Source organism: Triticum aestivum, chromosome 2D, assembly GCF_018294505.1.
Source record: "Triticum aestivum cultivar Chinese Spring chromosome 2D, IWGSC CS RefSeq v2.1, whole genome shotgun sequence".
NCBI classification, from domain to species: Eukaryota; Viridiplantae; Streptophyta; class Magnoliopsida; order Poales; family Poaceae; genus Triticum; species Triticum aestivum.
In genome coordinates, this window is record NC_057799.1 from 572,132,964 (window position 1) to 572,142,362 (window position 9,399).

The following is a 9,399-nucleotide window of genomic DNA, read 5'->3' on the forward strand; positions in this document are numbered from 1 at the left end:
TTGTCTACAACACAGAAGATCAGAACACTTGTACGAACGACTAGATATGTACAACATAACACAACAAATAGGCCTAGTATGCACAAGGTATTGCTTTATAGTGCAGGATTGGTTCTCATCTTGGACACATTTTTCCTTTGCAAGAGGCATTTTTCTCGATAAAGGGAGATTTTATTAACTCAAAAGAGCATCAAGAGACATAAGGTTTTCTAGTCGTTTCCACTAGAACAATCCATATTTTAACAACACCTGAATGGGAAAAGGTTGGGCAATGACGATAATATCCAAAAAAGGCTGGGCTTTTGCCTCCGTTTAAAAAAAATTTACATAGCGCATTGGGTCCGTCCAAAGTACAAACGGTTAAGTGTTTACTAATAGGCATAAATATCATAAGATAAGCTTGCCGCTTTCTTTTCTTTTTTGACAGAGCAAACAAAAGTGGTAAACAAACATTTTTTTTACCAAAAGTTGAAAGTTTATTCCATTTTTTTACCTCAAGGATGACATTTTTGACATGGAATACCCCCAAATACAAGTTTGGTCCCTTGTTATCCCAATGTTGAAATTTTGACACAGTTCACCCCCTTGGAAGCAACCATACTAATTTTCATTTAAGTAATTCTTGGCTCTGGACCAGACTTGACGCTGAGCTCTCTGATGAAGCGGACGAGCCGCCCTAACTCGGATGACGATGAGCCCCCGTCGGCGATGTCCAGACTCAACTGCTCCGCCATGGCTTGGGCCGCTGCCTTGATCTGGCCGGACATCATGGCCTCCCTCACCATCCTCTCCACGACAGCCCTGTCGCACACGTCCTTCATGTCCAGCCCCGTCCTCCACACGGCGCCCACGAGACGGCTGTTCATCTGTTGGTCGAGGAAGAAGGGCCAGCACACCATCGGCACGCCCTCGACGGCGCATTCCAGCGTGGAGTTCCAACCGGCGTGTGTCAGGAAGGAGCCCACCGCTCTGTGCCGCAGAACGTCCAGCTGAGGAGCCCACTCCACGATCTTGGCCTTGCCGGCTTGCGCTACCGCGACGGCTTCTCGAAGTAGCGCTGAGCTAGCCATCTAGACCATGCCCGGCCGGAGCACCAAGAGGAAGGCGTACCCGGTGGCTGCGAGGCCGGAGAGGAACTTGGTGAGCTGCTCGTACGAGATCACGGCGATGCTCCCCAGGCTCAAGTATACGACGGACCGGTCGCCGTGGCCGTCTAACCACGCCATGCACCCGTCGTCCTCCCGCCACAGGCTCGCGCTTGCGGCGGACCTCGAGCTGGCGTGGAGTGGACCTACCGCGAAGACGTCGCGTGTGCGCGACGCGATGTGGGCGAGCGCTGGCCGCTCCATCGACGCGGCGGTGTTGATTATCAGCGCACGCGCCTTGCAGCTATGAGCGACGCCCTCGCCAATCTTGAGTATCATGGGATCTCCGCCGCCTGATTGCTCAGTGGAGCAGAGTCCAGGACCACGAGGAAGATCTCGTCGCCGGAGGATGCCCTCCATCCCCAAAACGCCACACACTGGGTCGTCCGCAGGGAAGGGGTTCTCGCCGAGCTCGAAGACCTTGGGCATGGACATGAACGCCAGGGAGCTGCACGCGCTGAATGTGCAGAAGGCAAGCGCCGGGATGCCGAGTTCCTCGGCGATGTCGGTGGCGAACGGCATGGTGCCATCGGCGACAACGCATGTCACCGGCGGCACATCGTGGGCGGGCAGAAGCGACGACAAGAGCAGGGCACGGTACGCGGCGCTGCCGGTCGTGCACATGGACTCCATCAGCTCCATGTAGTGGCGGGGGTGGTCGTCGGGGAGGCCATCGGGGATCGACAGCAAACGTAGGCGCGGCGGAGGCGCCCTCGCAATGCGGCAGAGGTTGTGCTCGGTGTGGAGGAAGGTGACGTGGACGCCGGCGTCGAGGAGGGCCGTGGCAAGGTGGAGCATGGGGTTGATGAGTCCCTGCCGTGGCCAAGGGAACACAAGGACGTGCACCGCCACCGTAGGCGCAGAGTCCATCACCGGCGATGTGCTTCGGCAAACGGCGGCTCGCTATGTGGAGATGGTTGGGAAGCGTACGTATGGATAGCAGGGACGCGTGCCTATATAGAGCAGATATACTAGCGCTTTGGCAAACACAACACACCTAACACGCGCAGCCTAACAAACCCCTGACAACTATACAAATATTAGGACGCTTTGCCTCACGCGTCCGATTGGCAATAAAAATACCTCCGGATTGAAGGAATCTCCGGCGGCATCCCGTTGCTTTGTACCACCTGCTGGAGCTTTGTGTGTGCTGGTTTGGGGAAATATTTCCATCCAACTGATCAGCGCAATGTGGCCTAAAATTTCTTTTTAGAGAGAAGGCCTTGAGCCCGACTTTAGGACGCCAATACCTGCCGATTGTCAGCTTGGGGCGCAGGCCAAGCAAACGATTTTCTACATAAATATATTACAAAAAACATTTTACATAGAACATTTTAAAAATAAATGTTAACCAAGCATTTGAAAAATATTAAATGTACATAGAGAAAATGTTTCCACGTATACAAAAAATATATAACGTGCGTGAAAGAAGTTGATCACGTATCTAAAAAAATTTAAACCAAGCATTTAATTTTTCAGTATTTATAGAAAAATGTTAATGTATTCAAAAAATGTTAAACTTATATTTGCAACATGTTAATCAAGCATTTAAAAAATGTTAAATGTGTATAGAAAAATGTTGACCATGTATTAAAAAATGTTAAACTTGTATATGAAAAATGTTAATCAAGCATTTGAAAAAGTGTTAAATATGTATATACAACAATGTTGACAATGTATTCGAAAATTGTTAACCTAGTATTTCAAAAATGTTAATCAAGCAATCAAAAAATGTTAAATGTGTATAAAAAATATTGACAATGTATTGAAAACTATAAATCTTGTATTTGAAATTTTTTAATCAAGAATTTGAAAACAAAAATGTAAAACATGTATAGGAAAAGTGTTGACCATGTATTCAAAAAATGTTAATCTGATATTTGAAAAATGTTAGTCAAACATTTAAAAAAAGTTAAATGCATATAGAAAAAATGTTGACCATGTTTTCAATAATTGTTATTCTTGTATTTGAAAAATATTAAACATGTACTAGCAAAATGTATTAGATATATACCAAAGATGTGTATAGAAAAACAATGAAAACCCGAAAAAAAGCAAACCAGTGAAAAATGAGAATAAAAACAAACAAAACCGAAGAACAAAGATAGTGAAAAAACAAAAAGAATCAAAGAAAACTAAAGAAAACAAATGAAATAAAAAATACTAGTAAAAACAGAGAAAATAACTGAACAAAAACCGGTAAAAAACAAGAAAAAAACAGGAAACCAGTGGTAAACCGGCTCTTTTCTCTTTATTTAACATGGTAGCGACATAGTAATTCAACATGGACCGGATGGTGGCCCAGTGGCTAGCAGTGTTGCACTGTAACCATGAGATCCCAACTTCAATTCTTGCGCGTCCGTTTTTCTCTATAGTCTATTTCTTGCATCGTGAATGGGTCGGGCCACAACTGTACACCTTCAGGTGGGACCGAGGGAAGACTTGCTATAAGTGAGATATAGAGCTAGTTTGGTTCACGTCTACGGCTTTGTGTCTGGACAAATTTGGTGCCTGAGTAGGTGGTGGTTTTTTTTTGCCTAGTGAGGCAGCCTGGAGCAAGTTCGTTTGGTTGGTTGCCTTGGGTGATGTCTTATCAGCTGGTATCAGCGTGGGGTTGGGGTCCCGTGCTGCAGTGCACATGGTTTTTGGTCTCTTTTTCTTAATTAGTAATTAAGTATCCCAGGCCGCATTTTGGGACTCCCAGGCTTCCTGTCTCGGACGCCTGGCCGTTGCTTGGCAGGCTAATGATGTTGGTTGGCTGTCCAGGCCAGGTGAGCACTCAACCATCCAGGATACGAACGAAACAATTTCTAGGCAGATCCAGGCTAGCTCCAGGCCAGGCAAGTTTAAAAGAAATTCCATGTAGACACATTTAATGTTTTTCCCAGGTGACAAGTTTAAAAATTCATAGATTTTGCCATGTGAAAAGTTTAAAAATTCATAGATTTTGCAAATTTATATATTCTTGGACAATATTACAAGTTCTTATGACAAAGAATTCTTTGGCAAATTCATAGATTTGCCATGAATGTCTACATACAAATATTCTTTGGCAAAAAATATATATTCTTCAGCAAAATCTAGACTTGGCATGATTTAATGTACATTTGCCAAGCATGGCTAACCAAAAATTGGCATGGTACAATAATGGAATTTTCCATTTTTTGGAATTAAATTTATCATGGATGTAAAACTAGCCATGGTCCAGCAAAGTAATTTGCTACAGGTATGCAATTAAATTTGCCATGTGCGTAATACAAAAATGATCCTAGAAGCGACCATGTGTGTAATGCCATGTGCAAAAATTATGAATTTTCCATGCTATCTACAATAAAACTACCATGGTATAACTAATAAAATTGCCATAGTATAAATTGTGAATTTTTCATGTGAATTGTCACATCTAGAATTGCCACGATACAAGTTTCAATCCCAAAAAAGGCACTTAGATAAAAAATGAAAAACAAATTGTTATGTTGATTTAAAGTTACAAAAACTAAAATTTGTTATGTGACTCTTATTGCATGTCTTATACACCAATGTAAGCAAATTTTTGATATCTAAAAATGATTTTTTTGGCCATGTGGACATTATGAAAATGTATAAAATTTCCCATGTGACAAGTTTAAAAAAATTATAAAGTTGCCTTGTGAACATTTCATAAAAGCAAACTTGCCATGTTTAGAAAACAAAACATGATATAAATTTTCCATGTGACAAAGGAGAATTTTTTGCAATTTTGACAAAAGGGTTTTTTCTTCAAAAAAGTAAAAACCACCTAATTTGCTATGTGACGCTTACAAACCTATCAAAAAAGATCCATGTCTTATACAGCAAATAAAGTGATTTTTTATCTAGATAAATGCAATAAATTGGCCATGGTCCAAAGGTAAAAAGAAGTTGTAAAAGGCATGAAAATTTGCCAGAAAGTCTAATTCAAAAAATTCCATTATCTAATTAATCAAATTGCCATGGTGTAACTGGAAAATAGCATTTTCTAATTAATAAATCATCATGATGTAAAAAATAAAATTGCCATGGTCTAACTACATAAATTGCCATGTTCTAAATAATGAAATTGCCATGCCACATACAAAAAATTATCATGGTCTAAATAGTTAAATTACCATGGGACCTTCAATAGAACTACCATGGTGTAATTAAAAAATTGCCATGGAATAATTGAAATTTTGTGATGGGCTAAATAATGAAATTACCATGCCATTTAAAATAAAATCATCATGATCTAGATAATAAATTGTGCCATGATCTTATGTAAAGCTATCATGCTCTATACATAGAAGGTGCCATAAAACATTACATGATTTATTTTTTATGAATTAACCTATATCCACATGGCAAGTGTACACATATATATCATGGCAAAAAATCAGACAATTCATGGGAAAAATTAAAAAGGAAAGGAAACTACACACAATGCCATGCTTTTATCATCGCCGAATTTAAGTTGTGGCAAAAAAATCCTTCTGAAAAATGGATCATGGAAAAATGTGGATAAAATGTTACTTGAATCATGGCAATATGTATGACTTAAAATGCATTGAAACTGTTGTTTACATGGCTAATTTGTGGAAAAGATTTAGTATTGCCAAAAAAGGTGTTGAATTGCCATGATTAGGATTGACAAAAATTAGCTAGATAGATTGCGATGCAATGTTCAATTTATTTGCCGTGGCTAGGATTGAAAAAAAAAATCTAAATAAGAGTTGCCATGTGAGAAAAAATAAATATATTTTTTCTAAATTGCCATGTTTTGGAAAAATAATTTTTTAAAATTGCCATGTGACATAAGTAACAAATTTCAGAATTTACCATGAGCATTTGTCATGGTGTATTTTCCTCATGGCAAAAAATATAGATAAAAATGCCAGGGGGCAAAACATTGTTGACATTGTTGTGCTAATAGTCATGAATTTATCAAGTATGCTTAAGACCACAAAATCCACAATGATAAAACATTGTGATAATAAAACATACAGAAATGCCATGGATTATTTTTAGCATGAACAAGTATTAAGGTGAAACTCACAACTAAAGATGGGCACTGAAAATTGCACATCTACTTAGACTTCCCTCAAAAAGATGGGAACATGCGTCCAAGGTAAATCTAACCTGCTAAGCCGATGAAGGAAGTTGATCGACGATACCGCTCAATTAGTTGCGTGCTACCGTCGATGGAGCTGCACCACCGTGTACAGCTTGACGCATTAAAGTGTGTGGTTGGTTGCCAGTTGCAAAAGCATCGCACATGCATCGATGAGCCATAATAAGCCTCGGGTATAAAGTTTCAATCAAGAACTTGCTAGAAGCCGTATGAGGCCAGGATATCATGCCCCACATTCCCAAAAGAGGCAGGAAAAGGGTAGAGAGCTTTTCCTAAGCAACTAACTCTTCAGGGGACAAAGACCAACATGTAACACTCTGAGATCATCACTATGCAAATCTACCAATTCCACTAGCCTCCACATCATGATGATCTTAAGGTGCTAAAGCTTCACCCAACAAACACGTCAAGATGTGTCCGCCTTGTTAAACAATAGTCGGTATCACAACATAGAAAACAAAATAGTATGCAACAACATATGCATATACAACTCATACAATGAGTGAATACAACAAGGGTCTTTTAACCAAGATAGACCTTATACAACGGAAGTGAATTACACCTTACACAGGAAAACAATGCAAATGCTTTACGAAGGCTCAAATAAAAGCAAAGGCGTCCATATCCCTGCCCAGACTGTTGTTTGTCGGATAACCAGCTAACGTCGTCCATCATCAAACCTCCTTCCTGAATCATTGTCGGCTAGATTGACGGCAATCCAAGGAAAAGAGTAAATTAAGCAAGGTGAGTACACAACCATACTCGCAAGACTCACAAGGACCTACACTATTGTATGCACACTTTTCAAAGGAAGTGGTAATGTGGTTTGTGGCACAAGCTGTTGGAAATATGCCCTAGAGGCAATAATAAAATGGTTATTATTGTATTTCCTTGTTCATGATAATTGTCTATTGTTCATGCTATAATTGTATTAACTGGAAACCGTAATACATGTGTGAATACATAGACCACAACATGTCCCTAGTAAGCCTCTAGTTGACTAGCTCGTTGATCAATAGATGGTTATGGTTTCCTGACCATGGACATTGGATGTCATTGATAACGGGATCACATCATTAGGAGAATGATGTGATGGACAAGACCCAATCCTAAGCATAGCACAAGATCGTGTAGTTCGTTTGCTAGAGCTTTTCTAATGTCAAGTATCATTTCCTTAGACCATGAGATTGCGCAACTCCCGGATACCGTAGGAATGCTTTGGGTGTACCAAACGTCACAACGTAACTGGGTGGCTATAAAGGTGCACTACAGGTATCTCTGAAAGTGTCTGTTGGGTTGGCACGAATCGATACTGGGATTTGTCACTCCGTATGACGGAGAGGTATCTCTGGGCCCACTCGGTAATGCATCATCATAATGAGCTCAGTGTGACTAATGAGTTAGCCACGGGATCATGCGTTACGGAACGAGTAAAGAGACTTGTCGGTAACGAGATTGAACGAGGTATTGGGATACCGACGATCGAATCTCGGGCAAGTAACATAACGATGGACAAAGGGAATTGTATACGGGATTGATTGAATCCCCGACATCGTGGTTCATCCGATGAGATCATCGTGGAACATGTGGGAGCCAATATGGGTATCCAGATCCCGCTATTGGTTATTGGCCGGAGAGGTGTCTCGGTCATGTCTGCATGGTTCCCGAACCCGTAGGGTCTACACACTTAAGGTTCGGTGACGCTGGAGTTGTTATGGGAAATAGTATGTGGTTACCGAAGGTTGTTCGGAGTCCCAGATGAGATCCCGGACATGACGAGGAGCTCCGTAAGGGTCCGGAGGTGAAGATCGGTATATTGGACGAAGGGTATTGGAGTCCGGAAGTGTTCCGGGGGTACCAGACTATGACCAGCATGTCCGAAAGGGGTTTCGGAGGCCCCGACAAGCGTTGGCGGGCCTTATGGGCCAAGGAGAAGGGGCAAACCAGCCCACTAAGGGGCTGTGCGCCCCTCCCAACCCCTCTCACGTAACGAGGAGAGGTGGGGGCGCCACCCCTAGGGCAGCCGCCCCTCCCGGCTTGGGGGGCAAGTTTCCTAGGGGGTGGGGGCGCCCAAACCCATCTTGGGTTTCCCCTGGCCGCCGCCTCCTCCTCTAGATCCATCTAGAGGGGCCGGCCCCCTCTCCCCTTCCCCCTATATATAGTGAGGGGGTGGGAGGGCAGCCACACCCTTCCCTTGGCGCAGCCCCTTCCTCCTCATACATCTCCTCCTCCTCCGTAGTGCTTAGCGAAGCTCTGCCGGAGAACCACGAGCTCCATTGCCACCATGCCGTCGTGTTGCTGGAGTTCTCCCTCAACTTCTCCTCTCCCCTTGCTGGATCAAGAAGGAGGAGACGTCCCCGGGCTGTACGTGTGTTGAACGCGGAGGCGCCGTCCGTTCGGCGCTAGATCGGATCTTCCGCGATTTGAATCGCCGCGAGTACGACTCCATCACCCGCGTTGTAACGCTTCCGCTTAGCGATCTTCAAGGGTATGAAGATGCACTCCCTCTCTCTCATTGCTAGCATCTCCTAGATTGATCTTGGTGACACGTAGGAAAATTTTGAATTATTGCTACGTTCCCCAACAGTGGCATCATGAGCTAGGTCTATGCGTAGATTCCATGCACGAGTAGAACACAAAGTAGTTGTGGGCGATGATTTATTCAATTTTCTTGTCGTTACTAGTCTTATCTTGATTCGGCGGCATTGTGGGATGAAGCGGCCCGGACCGACCTTATACGTACTCTTACGTGAGACAGGTTCCACCGACTGACATGCACTTGATGCATAAGGTGGCTAGCGGGTGTCTGTCTCTCCCACTTTAGTCGGATCGGATTCGATGAAGAGGGTCCTTATGAAGGGTAAATAGAAATTGGCATATCACCGTTGTGGCTTTTGCGTAGGTAAGAAACGTTCTTGCTAGAAACCCATAGCAGCCACGTAAAACATGCAACAACAATTAGAGGACGTCTAACTTGTTTTTGCAGGGTATGCTATGTGATGTGATATGGCCAAAAGGATGTGATGAATTATATATATGTGATGTATGAGACTGATCATGTTCTTGTAATAGGAATCACGACTTGCATGTCGATGAGTATGACAACCGGCAGGAGCCATAGGAGTTGTC

At 43.0% G+C, this 9,399-nt stretch overlaps 1 pseudogene; it reads right to left on the reverse strand.

Moving 5' to 3' along the window:
- Nucleotides 1-530: 530 nt before the first annotated feature.
- Nucleotides 531-2,059, reverse strand: LOC123050062 (myricetin 3-O-rhamnoside 1,2-glucosyltransferase UGT709G2-like; annotated as a pseudogene).
- Nucleotides 2,060-9,399: the final 7,340 nt, after the last annotated feature.